Source organism: Thermobia domestica, chromosome 6 (assembly GCF_964235325.1).
Source record: "Thermobia domestica chromosome 6, izTheDome1.hap1.1, whole genome shotgun sequence".
Taxonomy (NCBI): domain Eukaryota; kingdom Metazoa; phylum Arthropoda; class Insecta; order Zygentoma; family Lepismatidae; genus Thermobia; species Thermobia domestica.
This window is the reverse complement of record NC_137459.1, coordinates 178,806,371-178,823,188: the sequence shown is the minus strand read 5'-3', so window position 1 is coordinate 178,823,188 and position 16,818 is coordinate 178,806,371. Positions and strand designations below refer to the sequence as shown.

The 16,818-nt window shown below is 37.2% G+C and overlaps 1 long non-coding RNA gene across 1 annotated transcript in view; it reads right to left on the bottom strand.

Annotated features, from left to right (window-relative positions):
- Positions 1–1,474: 1,474 nt before the first annotated feature.
- The window catches only part of LOC145688343 (uncharacterized), a 427,613-nt gene continuing 412,269 nt past the window's right edge, over positions 1,475–16,818 (bottom strand). The window contains exon 3 of the long non-coding RNA XR_014131879.1: positions 1,475–1,962. This is a non-coding gene — a long non-coding RNA (uncharacterized LOC145688343). The remainder of the gene's footprint in view (positions 1,963–16,818) is intronic.

Here is a 16,818-nt window from a genome sequence, read left to right as displayed (position 1 = left end):
TACTTTCGACATTTCTTGTAATCAGGTTATATCTGACAACTCTGTTGAGAGTATATGTGAGAATTACACCCTGTAGGGAATGCCCTGTACACCTATTGAAAATTGACGAAAAATGCACTTTTGGAATGTGTATGCGTGGCTTCCTTTATGCTGATAAGGAACAGTTACACAGTTTCTGGAATTCGAAATAGGGCCTGTTGAAATTTAGCTTTTTTTGCGATTTTGGACAGCCCTAGCTCTGAAACTGTCACTTTTCGCCATAGGTCCATATGAACTTTGTTTCTTATTTTGAAGTGAAGAATCACCTATTACAGTTTGTCGGTATAGTTCATTAACACCCTGTAAATATATAATTATTATAATTGATTTTTGCATGTTTTACGTTGTGTTACGCTTCGCAATTTTTGCAAAGGCTGGTACGAAATTACAAGCCAAGACGAATCAATTAGAGCCCATTTTGCAGTGATGTCTATTCTTTTTCAACGACAAATTGTGTCAAAAGACAGTCAGAAAAGGGGGAGGGCAACATTTACAAGCAAAAGCTGGCCTAAAAAAAGTTTTTTTCTTCTTTTTTAAATACTTTGACAAATAATCGTATTTGTGTTGAAAACTACAGGGTGAGGCATAACTCTGTTAACACACCTGTATCACACGAATAGCTTGGCGTTTACACTTGGCTCATGGTATATGCTGTTCGGGTGGGTAATAGAATATATTACACATGGCGGCCATCTTGGAAGCCGCTGTTTTGGATCCAACTTTGGATTTTCAAATGAGAAGGGGTCATGTCAGGTATCATTTGGCACGAGCTCTATCTCAGAGAAACAGCGGTGCAGTCCATTTTCACCTACCATTATTGATTCAGAAGTTATTTTATCAGAAATAGTAAAAAGAAAAAAATGGCATTACAACATGTGTTCTATGTGCTGTCCTTGAACAGGACACACTGAAAGACGCATCTGCCAATCACCATGGACTCGCAACAGCATGTCAGGGTTAACGGTATCACCGAATTGCAGAATTAATTCTGTTTATCAGATTGTGGATATCGTGAACGGGTTCTTGAAAAACCAGGTTCTTTAGATGGCCCCAGAAGAATAGGTGCAGCGGCGTAAAATCAGGGAGTCGTGGTTGCCACTCTATCGGTCCCTGTCGCATTATCCAATGTCCCAGAAATTGTCTATTGAGCCATTGGCGTGAACATAACACATCGTCAGGTGGAGCCCCGTCTTGCTAGAAATGGGGATGGGAAATAACCGTGCTTATTCAAGAGAGCGGGGAATACATCATCCTCGAGCAGATCACGTTATTTCTCACCAGTTAGAGTTCCGTGGATGAAATAGGTCCAATAATGCGCGTCCCCAGATTTCACACCACACCACTACCTTTTCCCCACCCACCTCTTTGCTGTCTTGGCTCCAATCTGGGTTTTTGCCACTCTAGTATCTGTGATTTTGTTTATACCTCTCCGTGGACAGAAAGATAATGCCTCTTCACTGAAAACAACACGTTGTGGGAACCTGGGATGCTCCCCACACCTTTCTATGGCCCATTCAGCAAACTACACTCGCCTGTCTGGATCATCCTGTTAACCGCTGCTGGTTGTGCAGCTTGTATGGGTGCCACTTGTTTGCATACATAACCCATAGCACTGATCGCTGACTGATTCCTGTTGTGGATGCCATACGAGGAGAACGGTGTTTTGGTCTTTTAACAACAGCTAACTCTTCTGTCGCCTTGTCGTCGGCAATAGCGGTCCGTTGGCGTCCAGATCGATCCTTGTCGTGCACCGAGCCCGTCTCATGGAACTTCTTCAATAATTTGAACACTGCAACGTGTCAGATGTTCTCCCTCTCTGGATGAGATGCATTAAACTCGTCCGCAATCACCCTGTCAGATCGTCCACCACTCTGCTCCTCGATCTCGATTCGTTCTGGGATTGTTAGCGACATCTTACATCACCTGGAACAACAGAGAAAAACATTCTGTAGTGTCAAATTTTCACCTTTTGTGAGACAATAACTTCTTAACCAATAACGGTAGGTGTAAACAGACTGCACCACTGCTACCCTGAGATTGAGCCCGTGTCAAATGATACCCACTGGATCCCCTTTCTGTTTAAAAATCCGAATTTGGATCCAATATGACGTCTTTCAAGATGGCGCCATGGCAACTATGTCGTGCAGTATGGTCAATTATCCACCCGAACAACATTTACCATGAACTAAGTGTGAACGCCAACCCGTTCATGTGCTACAGGTGTATTAACGTTTTATTAATTGTTAACGTTTTATTAACCCTGTACGTTTTATTCAGAAAGACTACCTTGCCGCTCAATTTTGCAACACCCGGTTCGGGTGTAACATTTCCAGTAAAGCCGGAAGTCTTCAGTTTTACTAGTATTTACAATGAACACAACCTCGTTGACGTATTCGGGTTATCTCAATAACATCACAGTCTATGTCATCGTGTAACACCCTAGGCAGACTATTAAACTTCGGAGGACATTTTGCGGTTGAAAACGACTGTTTCCAAGAAATGCATCGAACAATCATTCTGATTTTTCGGCGTAGATTAAAAATCTGTTAAAAAAAGGTAGGAGACGGAAATTGAAAATGTGTATAACGAATCGATCCAGTATGTTTCGTTTACTACTAAGAATGTTTTCTTATTTTGGTATAGATTTTAGAAAGGGTGGACGGATGGTCTGGGATATCCTATAGGGTGTTCCGGGAAACTGACAAATTTAGCACACACGTTCCTCAAATCAAGACAAGGAAAAAGTTGATTTCGCTCTTTGCTGTGATAAGTATAAACTTTTTTTTCTTCTTTTGATGTAAGGCATACATTGACTGCGTTTGTTTGTTGATGATCGCAGTGTAGCCAAACTGACGCCAATATCACTAAATTGCCTAACACTGCTTATATGTCTTTAAGTAGGTACATATCAGCAAACTGCAAAATAGCATGTTCTGTTGTTTTCATGTGAGAAATGTGTGTGCAACGTTTGTCAGTTTACTTCCGGAACATTATAATATATATATATATATATATATATATATATATATATATATATATATATATATATAACTGTATTTAATGCTTTTGTATATTCAATTTTGCTGTCGTCTGTTAACTACAATTTAAGTCATTGTCGTTTATTTATGCATTTTACGAAAATGGTAAAAAAAAAAAAAAAAATGTAAGCGAGACAGAGTATATATTTTTACGGTGTAGATTAATGAATCCTAGTGTTACATAGTTGTTTCTCAATAATAGTATTTTGAAGAAAATACAGAAGAAGAAGCACGTGCATTAATTTCACAATATCAGGTTTGTGATGTTCCTACCTCTGAGTCTTATGACTCTTCAGTGCGTCTAGCAATATAATCTAGTGAGTAAAAATACATTTCTTTAACAGGAAAAGTGCGATTGCATTCTCCTTTGCTACGAAGAGTTCTTATGAGGAACATGCGTACTGCTTTGGCAAAAGAACAAATTTATGTTAGATGTTGAAAACAGTTCGATGTTCTTTTTCACAACCGTTCCTCGCAGCTTGTGTGTTATAACAGTTAGCAACGATCTATATTATGAGGTAGAGAGATAGATAGAAGAAACAAAAAGGAAAAAAAGACAGACAGAGAGAGAGAGCAAGCATGCGAAAGACGAAGAGGGGGGATTCATAATAGCAGACCAGAAAGTTTGCTCACAAAAGTATGACGCCAGACATAAAAGTGATAGTTCTTTCTGGGACTGTTATTTAGACGTTAAAGGAGAAATAACCGTAAAGGAAATGCGTCGAAAACAATGCAATAATTCGAATTGACAGCACCAATCACAGCAACATTTTGTAACCACCAATAGCACGATAGATCTTTAAAGGGCAGCTAGAGAATGTAACACGTGTCCTTAAAAGAACAAGACTGCAACGTAAATTTTATGGAAAATGCTCGTGTATGAGACAGATTAAAGAACAATTCTTTCATTTCCAGAGTATAGAGAATGAATATGAACTTAATACATAAGATGTAAAGTTTCCTCCTAAATAAATACTAAGAAAAATATAAGAATTTTAATATTGTATTTGAATTATGAATAAGACCTGCGTCAAATAATTTGATTTTCGTTAATTTTCTTGAAGTGATTTATCGAGAAATTGTTTGTTTCCGGTTGTAATTATCTGGTCACGTGAATATTATACTAATTATTTTTCACATTCAGCATAACTTGAAAGGCACTATTGTGAATGTTTTAAATTGCTACACTGATAAATATTCCTCTCCCTAGTTCAGTGACTATGCTTATGACTTCTCAGTGGTAGAGCGTTCACCTCTGGTGCTTGGGGTCCCGGGTTCGATCCCAGCCCCCGCCATGTGAACTTTGTGGTGGACAAACACCGTGCTCGTGGGTTTTCTCGGGGTTCTCCCGTTTCCTCCCACTTTCTTCATTCCACCATTTTCACTCATCTCTCATTATCACCGTCTCCTTTAGCCTAACCGGCATAACCGTGGGACGTAAAACTTAAAGATTTCATTTCATTTCATTTATGCTTATGACTTTGAAGTACAATCTTCAGGGTTCGATTCCAGTGAGAAGGCATTTGATGCATTATTTTGCCTCAAATTTAACTTTAAACTGTAGATCTCGAAGGAACGTAAGCACAAATAAATCCGTAAATGAATCAACATAACTGAATTTTACTGAAAATTTCATATGAGTACCTCACATTGTTATTGTTGAAGAAAAGTAATCATAATCACTGGAGTTGCAAAACAGCCGGCTGTTTTGAATCGATGGCTTTTTGCACATAAATTAAAAAAAAAAAAAAAAAAAACGAAAATTTTGGAAATTTTGGCTTTTTTTTTCACTTTCATGATTTTTTCTATCTAAGTAGCTTTATTATAGTATACTCTATAGTTTAATAAGATTTCATGACCTAAATGCCATATTTCGCCCTGGAATTCACCATTATCATGGATGGAGCACATGTTTTATGAATTAAAGTAAACAAAGCGTGTAGTACTTGAGGGCAATTTTAGAGGCTATTAAACTTTAACTTCTGAGTTACCGACGTCTGTTTTCCTCTGTAGATCATCTCATTTTTAGTCATCCGTGTTTATTTTTTTCGAGCTTAGTATACCTTCTAGCACATAGTTAAACTTACGTTTTTCAATATATCCGTCAGATCGTAGTTGCACATTTCTTTTATACTATAGCTGTGCAATGATTTAACAATAATCTTCCGGATACAACTCAAAACACAAATTTATACAAATAATCAGGAGCGGATTTAGAAAGGTATTTTGGGAGGTGATTCTATGATTAATGTTAAGTTTTCCTAAAAATTCATAATTTTTACTTGGGAGGAGCTTGAAGTTTGTTGAGTACAGGCATAACAAATATTTCGTTTCGTTTGTATATTCAGCAATAATCTTCCGAATACAACTTGAAGACCATTTTATACTGATAATCAGTGGCGGATTTAGAAAAGTATTTTAGAAGGTTTTTTTCTTATTAATGTTTAATTTTTCAAAAATTCCTAACTTTTTATTTGAGGAGAGCTTGAAGTTTATGAGTAAAGGCATAACTAATATTTAGTTTGTTTTAGAAATTCCGTAATTTCGGGGTACAGGCTTCAATTCAAAAAACATCCCCACCCTAACCCCTTCGCAAATCCGTCACTGCTGGTAATTAGTAATAACAACGATTTTAAAACGATAAGAAAGGAAGTCGGCCAGGACTCACATTACACGCACTATCTCTACATTCACAGATGGAATTAAGAAAAACTTTTGTCAAAATGGTCGAATGATGGGTAGAATCCCTGACTTCCCGACAGAAGCGCAAAAGCTAGCCACTTACTCATGTTTGTTGTGCAGTTTTGTTTAGCCCTACGGCTTATGGAATCCAAAGGTTCAATACCGCGTTTACAAAAGCTCTCCATTGACTTCTATCCTTACCCAATTCGATCCAGTTTCTACACTGTATTCCTACTTCTCCGAGATCCATCTTAATATTGTCCTCCCATCTGCGCCTATGTTTTCCTAATGGACGTTTTCCGATTGGTCTTCCAGTTAAGAATTTGAAAACGTTCCTACCTTCTTCCCTTCTGGCTACATGACCTGCCCACCTAAGCCTCCTAGACTAGATGACCCTAACGATGTTTGGTATACCGTATAAATTATGTAGTTCCTCGTTATGAAGTCCGCCATTTCCCATTCCCGTTCCTCTTGGGTCCCAATATTCGTCTCAGGATTTTATTGTCAAGTATTTTCAGTCTGCGTTCTTCCCTCAGTGTAAGCGACCATGTTTCACAACAATAAAGCACAACAGGCATGATTATCATTTTATATATTTCAAGCTTTCAATTCCTCGACATAATTCACGACGACAAAATATTTTGAATTGAATAATAACACGAATTATCTGATTTCAGTCGACATTTAATTTCTTCGTGGATATGACTTTGGTCTGGTAATATTGATCCCAGATATTTGAAGGTGTCCACTTTGTCGAAATTATTATTTGATGTTTCAACGTATTCATTATTTGCCGTATTACGATCCTGGTGAACTTACATGTGTTTTGTTTTCTCTGCATTTGCTTCTAAATCAGTGTCACTGCAAGCGTTTAATAAGGCCTCTGCATTTCTTTCTATTGTTCTCCTATCATCTCCTATTAGATTTACATCAACATACGCCATAACCTGGTGATAATATTCAGCGCTAGGCCCTGGTTATTATCTTTGATTTTCCTTATAGCGTACTCCGGAACAAAGCTGAATTATAATGGCGATAACGAATCTGCTTGTTTCACACTATTCTCGATGTGGAAGCTCACATTTTTCTACTCGGATTTTACCCTGGGATTAATTTAAACATATTTAAATTATCAAACTAGCTTTTTCTATATTCCAAATTCTGTAAGAATGTTGTACAATGTTTCCCTCCTAACCGAGTCGTAAGCCTTTCTAAACCAATAAACAGTTGATGTATTGGGTAGGGTAATATATTCCGATTTCTTTTCTAGTATTTGTCGAATGATAAATATCTGGTCGATACTTTATCGATTTCGCCTATATCTACACTGATAATCTCCAATAATTTCATCTGCGTATGGAATCAATCTTGTTAATAGAATGTTAAGAGAAATGCCTCGATAATTATTACAATCAATTTTGCCTCCTTTCTTGTGAATTGGAACAGTGATTGGTTCTTTCCACTCTTCTTAAATGTATTTCATAGTTTTTCTTTTTTGAAAAAAAAAAAAATCGTAAGGATACGTTGAATTCCTTTTGTTAAAAATTCAGAAACCATCAGGACTGGGTAAACCGTGATAGTGGTTAAGTATTCTAGAGCCTAGGGAAACAAGCTCAGATGAACAGTCTACTACGCATATGATTCATGAACAGAAAATTCGGTACTTTCCCGATTCTGAACAAGCTTAAGGAACAGTCAGTGCATTACAAAATTCGGAACTTCGATTTTGCAAATTCGAAGCACCTGATAGGTGGTAACAGATTATTACGTATGTTACCAATCAATGAAAAATTTGTTCGAAATATTCATACAATGTATATGACAATAAAAACTCAACTGAAAAATTTCAAGAATGTACAGAACCACCAGAAATTAAGCTCTTGATGTGCAGCCTTTAAGAGTATTATATAAATGCATTTCTGTCATGTTTTATTTTATTTTGTTTCAAAAGGAGGGTGTGTGATATTTTGAAGTAAAAATACTACATACAATTTTGCTAGTTATTTGTGTATATATATATATATATATATATATATATATATATATATATATATATTTTAAAAAAAAAGTACTCACTTTTGTATATAAGACGTTAAAAAACTATTATACAGAATGTTTCAAAACATCACTGACAACGTTTGGGAGGTGATTCCTGACACCAAGATAAGACGAAAAGTATAGACCAACCTGGGTGCACAAATGCTTCTTTTCGGAGTTATAGGCTGCCGAAAACATGAAAAAAAAATAAACGTCCATAGCTCTAATACTATCGGACCTACCGTAGTCGGGTCAAGACTTCATTTAGCTATTAATATGTGCCCTATCCTAATATCCATGTTTCAGAATCCTGCAGTACTTCCGCAACGATTTTTATAAAAATAGTTGGTGAGTACATTAAATTATATGCCAGTAGCCATACTGGCTCTATAAAAATTGTTGCGTGAGTACCTTAAGATTCTGGAACATGCATTTTTGGATAGTGCACATACTAGCTTCTAAGTGAAGTCTTGACCCGACTACGGTAGGTCCCATAGTTTTGGAGCTATAGAACATCAAATTTCATTTCTTCAAGTTTTTGGCAGCCTATAAATCCGAAAGGAAGCATTTGTGCACCCAGGTTGGTGTATACTTTTTGTCTTATCTTGGTGTCAAGAATCACCTCCCAAACGTTGTCGGTGTTGTTTTGAAACACCCTGTATATATTGGTTAATCCTTTGAAATTCATAATGTAAATATGTTAAGAATTTAAAAAAATGAAATTCATGGTTTATTTTAGAGATTTTTTATTATTATGTACATCAACCACTAATTAAATGAGCTTTGTGTTGTAGAAAAACGAAACAAAGTCTGCTTTATCAAATGAAAGCACAATTTTGAAAAAAAAAAAACACAAAATTTGCTAAGCACAAAAGCGAAGCAGAAAAAACGATTTTTTTTTCAAAAAAGCCGTTTTTTTCGAGCCCTTGCATCTCTAATAATCACATTGCATTCAGTAATCTCTAATTTTCAGAAAAAGCAATATATGTGGAGGTATTACATTCATTATTTCTAGGACAGTGTTTGCCACTTGCCATCTTTTGGTGTCTAGTTGGGTCATAGCTATTGCCAGATTTCTGAATCAACATTTCCAAACTCAATACACTGAGAAAAATCCATTATCCGGACAGCGGTATATTGTACAAATACAAGGATTCGTTATGTTTACTAAGGAAATCTGTACGGAGCGTACTTTATCCATATACTACACAGGTACTGCCTTTTACCCGCTTAGATATTACATCATGTCTCTGCAGGATGTCTGACATCTAACAATCTTCTGTATTTTACATACGTATACGTATGTTAAATACTTCAGCTATATGTTATATACGTCCATCTGTGTGTGAGATCCAGACCGCCTATAGACACTCTTTCTTTCGAAATGGCTGACGTCATTGAACTACCGTCTTTTGCTTGCGAAACGAGGTTGTTTACAAACGGAAAAGAAGAGAGGAAGGAAACAAAAGCCTGGGTAAGTACAATAGTTAACTATTACTTTAGTTAAATATTCCATTAATTATATATTCTTTTAGTGTAACTTGCTTTAATATAGTACTAAGTAAGTAATAGAGTTTATGACTACAATTCTTACTATTGTAACTCGTTAATGGAATGGGTGAATCTGAAGTTTGAGAAATCTTTGAATATTAATGTTTTGAAACATTTTGCGTTTCAAGGTAAGAAAATGAATGTTATGTGTTTATTCATTCCGTTTTATATGTGACGATTTAGTACTTGGTGCAGAGTTACTACAGGACTGCTTATCATAATTGCTAAGAAACCGTTTCAAGCGCGAAAATCTCCTTCTGTAGTGAAGATTTAGGATTTAGATTTCTGGGCTTTCGGCATCAATGGCCTTGTTAGCCCGTCACACATGAGGGATGACTTCCCTCGGTGAGCACACTATCCGGGGAAAGGAAGGGAAGAAAGGATTGGGGAAGGAAGAAAACGGCATGGGACCTATATGTTAGGTACCACTCCAGCATTTGGCTGCTGTGAATGAGGAAAACCCAAGGAAACCTCATTCAGGATGGCTGGACTTAAAATCTTTTGATACTTTTTTGACCGAGTTCCCCCACCGGGATGGAAACCGGAACCGTTCGCACCGAAGGCGAGAGCGTTAGCGACTACGCTACGCGGGGCTACTTGGGTAGTCTAGAAAACTCATTTTTACTAGGATATTTGCAAGCATTTTTTTTTTTTGGCTTTTAGGGCGCCCCATGATTGTACATAAATGTAAGTGAGAAGGTGACGATGAGATACATGATAATGGTGGAATCAAGAAAAAGTAAGGAAACTGGAAAGTCTTAAGAATAACCACACCTACAGTGTTCACCAAAAGCCTATCTGTCGGGAGCAGGAATCGAACCAGGGACCTAACGGGTCAGAGGTAAGCGCTCTACTACAGAGCTTTCTTTTGTTAAAAGAACTTGTTTACATTGAAATATATATATTTTACGAAGATATTGACGTATTTTACAGCCTCACGGAAATTTTTAAAAATAAAGTAGTCAGGGAGAGCTTACTTGTCAAGTTTTTATTTTTTTAATTTTATTTTATTTTATTTTTATTTATTTATTTATTTATTTTTGCTTGTTATGTCCCCTAGTTAATCAGTGTTTAGGTTACTGAGAATTAAAACCTTTTTTAGTATCATTGTTATGTCATCACTTTGGAACCAAAACGTTAGAATTTTTTTTCTTGTGTTTTCATATAGGAAGTTGGTGAGTTTGTGCCTTAGCATTGGTTTGGTTTCTAGAACGTAATTGAAGGTCATGTTGAGTTGAATCTTGGCGGGTTTGAGTTCGTGAAGTGTCAGGCACTGCTTGTGCCCCTGTCTTCTGTCTGTGATGTTTCCTGGCTTTGGGCTGTGACGTATTTATGTTGAGGAGTACCAACGCAGGCCGCGTGATATAGCTACAACAGTTTCAACAGCTACGAGTGCCAGGGGTTTGAATTTCACCTTTCGTTACGGCATGACTAATGCAGTATAGTACTAGGTTCAAATTCTATGGCTGGTAAAAACGGTATATTACTTTCGTGGTGTGGTAAGAAATACTATGTAATAGTTATTAGTTTAATTAGTGTTTCTTCATAGTATTGTTTCACTATTTCTAGAAGGAATTAAGTATTAACGAAGTAATGAATAAGCAAAAGTACACTTTGATTGACGTTTACTATTTCTCATACTCCATTGAGAATGTTTTGATCCTCAGTTGCGCAAACATCCAGTGTTTTTTTTTTTTTGCTTACACTGCCTTACAGATGAGTTCCCTCGTGGCTAAGTGATTAGTGTACACGCCTTTGGCGTGGGACACCCGGGTTCGATTCCCAGCCGGAGCTTATGTGGTTCGGATTCCACGTTAATCTGTAGGTCCACGTCTCATACCGCATTGCTGCTGAAAAGAACGTTAAAATCAACTCCGCACTGCTTTACAGATGCAATTGTTCGATTCCGAGTCCGGGCAGGGGGCGACTTTTATATAGGTTATAGTTAAGGAGCCGTACTTCCCATTTAGGGAAGGACGAGAAACGCCATACTTTCAGGCATTATTCATTGACTATCTAGGATGTTAAAAAGTAGGTAATAGACTGAGTTCTTGCCCTTGTACTTAGGGTGTTTAGGTAGTGCAACAGTAAGATGTATCCTCGTGCACGGGAGATGAGAAGTAGCTGTTCTTAACTATTACCTTTATATATACAATCCAAGCATTTTAGTTATCAGTCAGTGATGCTATATATATATATATATATATATATATATATATATACATTACAAAATACGAAAGTGACTATGTTTGTGATTCATAATCTCTTAGGGCCGCGGTGGCTCAGTGGTAGAGCGTTCACCTCTGTGCTTAGGGTCCCGGGTTCGATCCCAGCCCCCGCCAAATGAACTTTGTGGTGGACAAACACCGTGTGCGTGGGTTTCCTCGGGGTTCTCTAAAAACACTCCCACACACTCCCGTTTCCTCCCACTTTTTCATTCCACCATTTCGTTCATTGCTCATCATCACCGTCTCCTTTAGCTTAACCGGCATAACCGTGGGACGTAAAACTCAAAGGTTTCATTTCATTTTTTCTTAATCTCTTGAACCACCCGACCGATCTCGATCAAATTTCCAAGGTAGATGTGGTTCTGGCCTGGGAGTGTTTTTAGCTATATACTTTGACAGTAGAACTTAGAGGAGGGGGAGGAGGGTGACAGAAAAAATAAATAAGACTTAATTTACTTTGAAGTGTAAAAGTGCGAGCGTTTTCTTCTCTCTTTCTCCACTCCTCCAGTCTCCTCTCACTTTGATTTCATGATTTCACACTCTGATGAAAAGTATTAAATACCGCCAGGAAAAGTACTAATATATAACCTCTCTTTTAGGCGCCCCTCCAACCACGCGCCCGGGGCACGTGCTTTGCTTGCTCGCCCATAGCTGCGGCTCTGTGAGGTACCGAAAAAAGTCTCCAATCGGAAAAAAAAAATGTCGCTATCGTAGGGCGACCATACGCCCCGTTTTGACCGGGACAGTCCTATTTTAGGGGCGTGTCCCGGCTGTCCCGTCAGTAGATGGAAAAAAGTAGTATTCGTCCCGTTTTATGCAAATGAAAGAAGTAAATAACAAACCCAGTACCTTTACTCCTTTTAAAAGTATTAATAATTAATAACAACAAAGAGGCAAAAATTGAACTGAAATTCCCTATATTAAACATACTCTATAGTTCGCAGTACTGCTCGAAAGGCAGCACAGGCTTTAGCAGTTTGTGTGTTGAACAAACTTCAACGCAGAGATGTGCGTCTACGCGTAAAAAACGATAGTTTACGTTTACGTGTCAACAATGCGTAGACAATGTAAACAACGTAGACTATGTAGAATATGTCAACAACACGTAATTTAATATGGCGTCGTGGACAATAAAGGAGCTTTCTTTTGTCGTTACCTTGCGAAATTGCATACAAAATAAAATACCTAGACCAGCGAATAGTAACTTTCGAATACTTAGTTTTGTCTTGATGAAGGAAAATAACAAATATTATGCATTTTGTAAATTATGCAAGAAAAAATTGCAAATACAGCAGCTTCAAGACTGAAAGCCCACAGATGAGAATTAGTTTTGTACGTTTCATTGTAAAAGCAGTGCTCGAAGTGGAAAATCTAAGGAAGTGGTATGCACAGACAAAGGATATGGGATTCATTCTTCTACCTTTCTTAAACACTACAGCAGCATCGACAGCGCAACTTCAGCGTTGTCATCCGTATAACTTTCAGATTAGATAATTTCCTCTACTTTTTATATGTTAGTCGTTTCCCTAATCTTTCGCTGTACCGAAGCAAAACAACTGAATGAGGAAATATGAACAAACGAGCAACGAAATTCTTCCTTATATTTGATCGTGGTTGTCTACATAGTCTACACGAGAAAAGATGTAATGTAGATTACGTATAGATTACAGTAGACAATCGATAGTTTACGGCACATCACTGCTTCAACGTGTCTTTCCTTTTTCATAAGTGCCCGCTCTGTAACAACTGGGAGAAACTGATATCAAGGTACTGATAAGAACAAAGGTAGATCTAAAAGTCTTGGGTTGCCAGAACCTGTCCCGTTTTTAACTGAAAATTTTATGGTCACCCTACGCTATCGTGGAGGTCGAATTCCCCTGATTTAGCGACTTTTCCCAAAATTGGCAACATTGACCCCCACCGAACAACACTCCGACATCTTTAGCCTAGCCAGCATAATAGTGGGACGTAAAACTTAAAGATTTCATTTCATTTCGAACAACACCCCCAGAAACCTACTGTTATACCATTCCCAAAACACCTTTTGTACAGTTCTCCCTATTCGAAAAACCTGTAAATAGCAAGGTTCATACATAAATATGGAACTCAATTTCCCTGAATTTTCCAGGTTTTAATTTTGCAATTTCCAGGTATAGTGGAAGAAACTAACAATGCGAGAAAACATAAATTTTAAGAATAATATATTTATATATTTGAGAATGGCCATCCTTCTCTCTAATGAACGATTGCAATTAAATATTGAGTCACAATAAACTAAATAATTAAAATAAATAAAATTTAAGTTGAAAATATTAAGTTGAGAAGCCTACTAAGGGAATTAATTAAATACTTTTGTTCCATACTTGAATATATTCAAAATATACAAAAATATTGTTGAAGAAAAAACGGCCCGCGAGATTTTAACTGATTCTTGTAGTACTCGACGAGAGAAATCGACTAGTGAAGGAATTTTCAAAATCGGCACAGGCAAGCATGAAGAAAATCGCATTTTCATGTACAGGTTCAAAATGGGGAAGAAAAAAGAGCCCGCGAGATTTTAACTGATTCTTGTAGTACTCGACGAGATAAATCGATTAGTGAAGGAATTTTCAAAATCGGCGCAGGCAAACATGCAGAAAATAGCATTTTCATGTACCGGTTCAAAATGGGGAAGGAAAAAGGGCCCGCGAGTTTGAACCACTACGACGTATGTCCACGAATGTGCCCGTCTTCTCAAATTTAGTTAATTACTGTGACACTGAAACATGTGACACAGAGTCACATTGTGGATAACTCTGCAATCGGCAACCACTGGACACATGCTCCTCCCGCCCTACAGTTTGATTATTTCGATCCATTCCTCACGTGCTAATGGCATCTGCAAGAAAGATGTAAGTGTAACGTTCAATTGGCAATAGCTTTTCACCAAATTAAGCTGCATGAAATCTGATTGCATATTTGACATACTGAGAAAATTCTAACCCGTGACCATATGTATCATATATCCCACCAGTTCGTAATAAAAATTTTGAACACAAAATTACGGTCGTCCGTGTGACGTACTCCCAAAAGGCCTAATGTGTATCACCCACCTCACATTCAATGTAACCACATCCGTGTAGAATTTAGAAAGGAACTTCTTATGATGTATACAGGATGTCTCAAAAGTTTCCTAACATAGGGTAACTCTGTTATCAGAGTTACAACAAAATGTAAGATTGAAAAAAATCTCGAAATATGACGTTTTCAATCTAAAGTTAACCCCTTTAAAAAAATAGGACGAGATGTTTGTGCTGTATACTCTTTATGCACCCAATTTTAAATGGAAATGCAACGTTGCCATTTACCTGAACCCACAACATAAGTGAATGAAGTTACTGTTTGAAACGGGGGCTGGCCATCGACATGTTAGCGTAAAAGACAGTAACTTCACTCACTTATGTTGTGGGTCCAGGTAAATGGCAACGTTGCATTTTCATTTCACATTGGGCGCATAAAAAGTGTACAGCGCAAACGGGCCATCCGATTTTAAAAATTCCTTCACTTTAGATTGGACACATCATATTTGGAGATGCTTTCTCCTCCGACATTTTGTTGTAATGGATAATAACAGAGTTACCCTATGTCAGGGGACTTTTGAGACACCTTGTATATCTTATTTAATATATGTTTGATGTCACTATAACTCTAGTATAATTTAGTTGGTTTAAATTTACAATTGAATACAAGTAGATTCAGATTTACATGCGTAGGATTTTGTATGCATCTAACTAATGATTTATTTTATATTCATACTTAACTTAGTGACTTGGCTTTGGACTGCAACTGATTATTGTAACGCATTATTGCTTGAGAAGAAACAAGATATCCGAATCTTCATTTGGAGAAATCAAAGGTCTGTTGGAAAGCTGGGAATTACAGTCATTAATTTCTACATTTCAAGGTGCGTAAATTATATATTCTGTGTTTACTATTACTATTATTGGGTTTAGAATCAATCAAACACTTCATGACATTTTAGGGGATCAAGATGGGTGCCGGATAGATAAGTATTTGAGCATCAGGCTCTTATTTCTTTTCAATTTAATATTTAATCAATGATTATTTTTCTCCCTCATTATTCCACCAAATCGTATTCCAAGATCATAAATTTTCATTACTCATTTCTGACCGTCAGCCTACATAACATATTCGTAGGACGTAAAACAAAGATTTCGTTATTTTTTGTTTCTATCTCTTTTCTCCATAGCTGTGAAAAATAATGCCTTCAACATCATAAATGTGTATGCCACTTGCCTGCTTTCGCCTTCAGTCGTCTTACTCTTTGGACATCACGAAGCAAAGCAGGTACTTTGCAGTTGGCATAGTTTTGAAAGGATGTGATATAACATAATGATGTTGGTGTTGCGATGTTCAATACCGTAGATAATTAAACAATGCTAGTAAACAAATCGAGTTTTTGAGTTTTACGTCCCACGGTTATGCCGATTAGGCTAAAGGAGGGTAAACAAATCGAGTAGCAATTGTAATTTTTTTAGCTTACATGCCTTTCAGACCGGCCTTTTTTTTTACAACATATTGTTATTTCTACTCTATATGAAATATATTCTGAGGTTGTGTTTTGGGGGACGTGGTAGCTCAGTTGTGGAGCGTTCACCTCTCCTGCGTGAAGTTCCTGGATCGACCCCAGCACGTGCTAAATGGGCTTTGTGTTGGAGAAACACTGTGTGTGGTTTTTCTCGAGGTTTTCCCGTTTTCTCACACATTTTTCATTCTACTATTCCATTCATTCTCATCATCATCGTCTCCTTGAGCATACCCGGCATAATCGTGGAACGTAAAACTCAAAAATTTCATTTCCTTTCATTTCATATAAACTATGTTGCAAAGTAACCTGATAGCTGAAGATACTTTGCAACACATACAAAAAAGTATTTTCAACATATGAACATAATGTTTCTGTGCAGTGTTTTCTCTCCTCTATTTATACATTTCACTTCCTACACAAAACTGCATGCAGTCTACAAATGTTGAGGTTGGACTTACGGTACCGGTGTCAGTACTTAGTACGAATTATTGATATTTGTAAAGAAAATTATGTATTTTCTGGTACCGACATAGAAACCCATTCTGATAATTTAGTATGTCCCTCAAAAATGGCAACTCAAGAACAGCAAAAATCTTCGAGATCTGATTTGCCTTGGTTGCTCTTTTTATCCAAGAATATCATCCCAACCGTAATC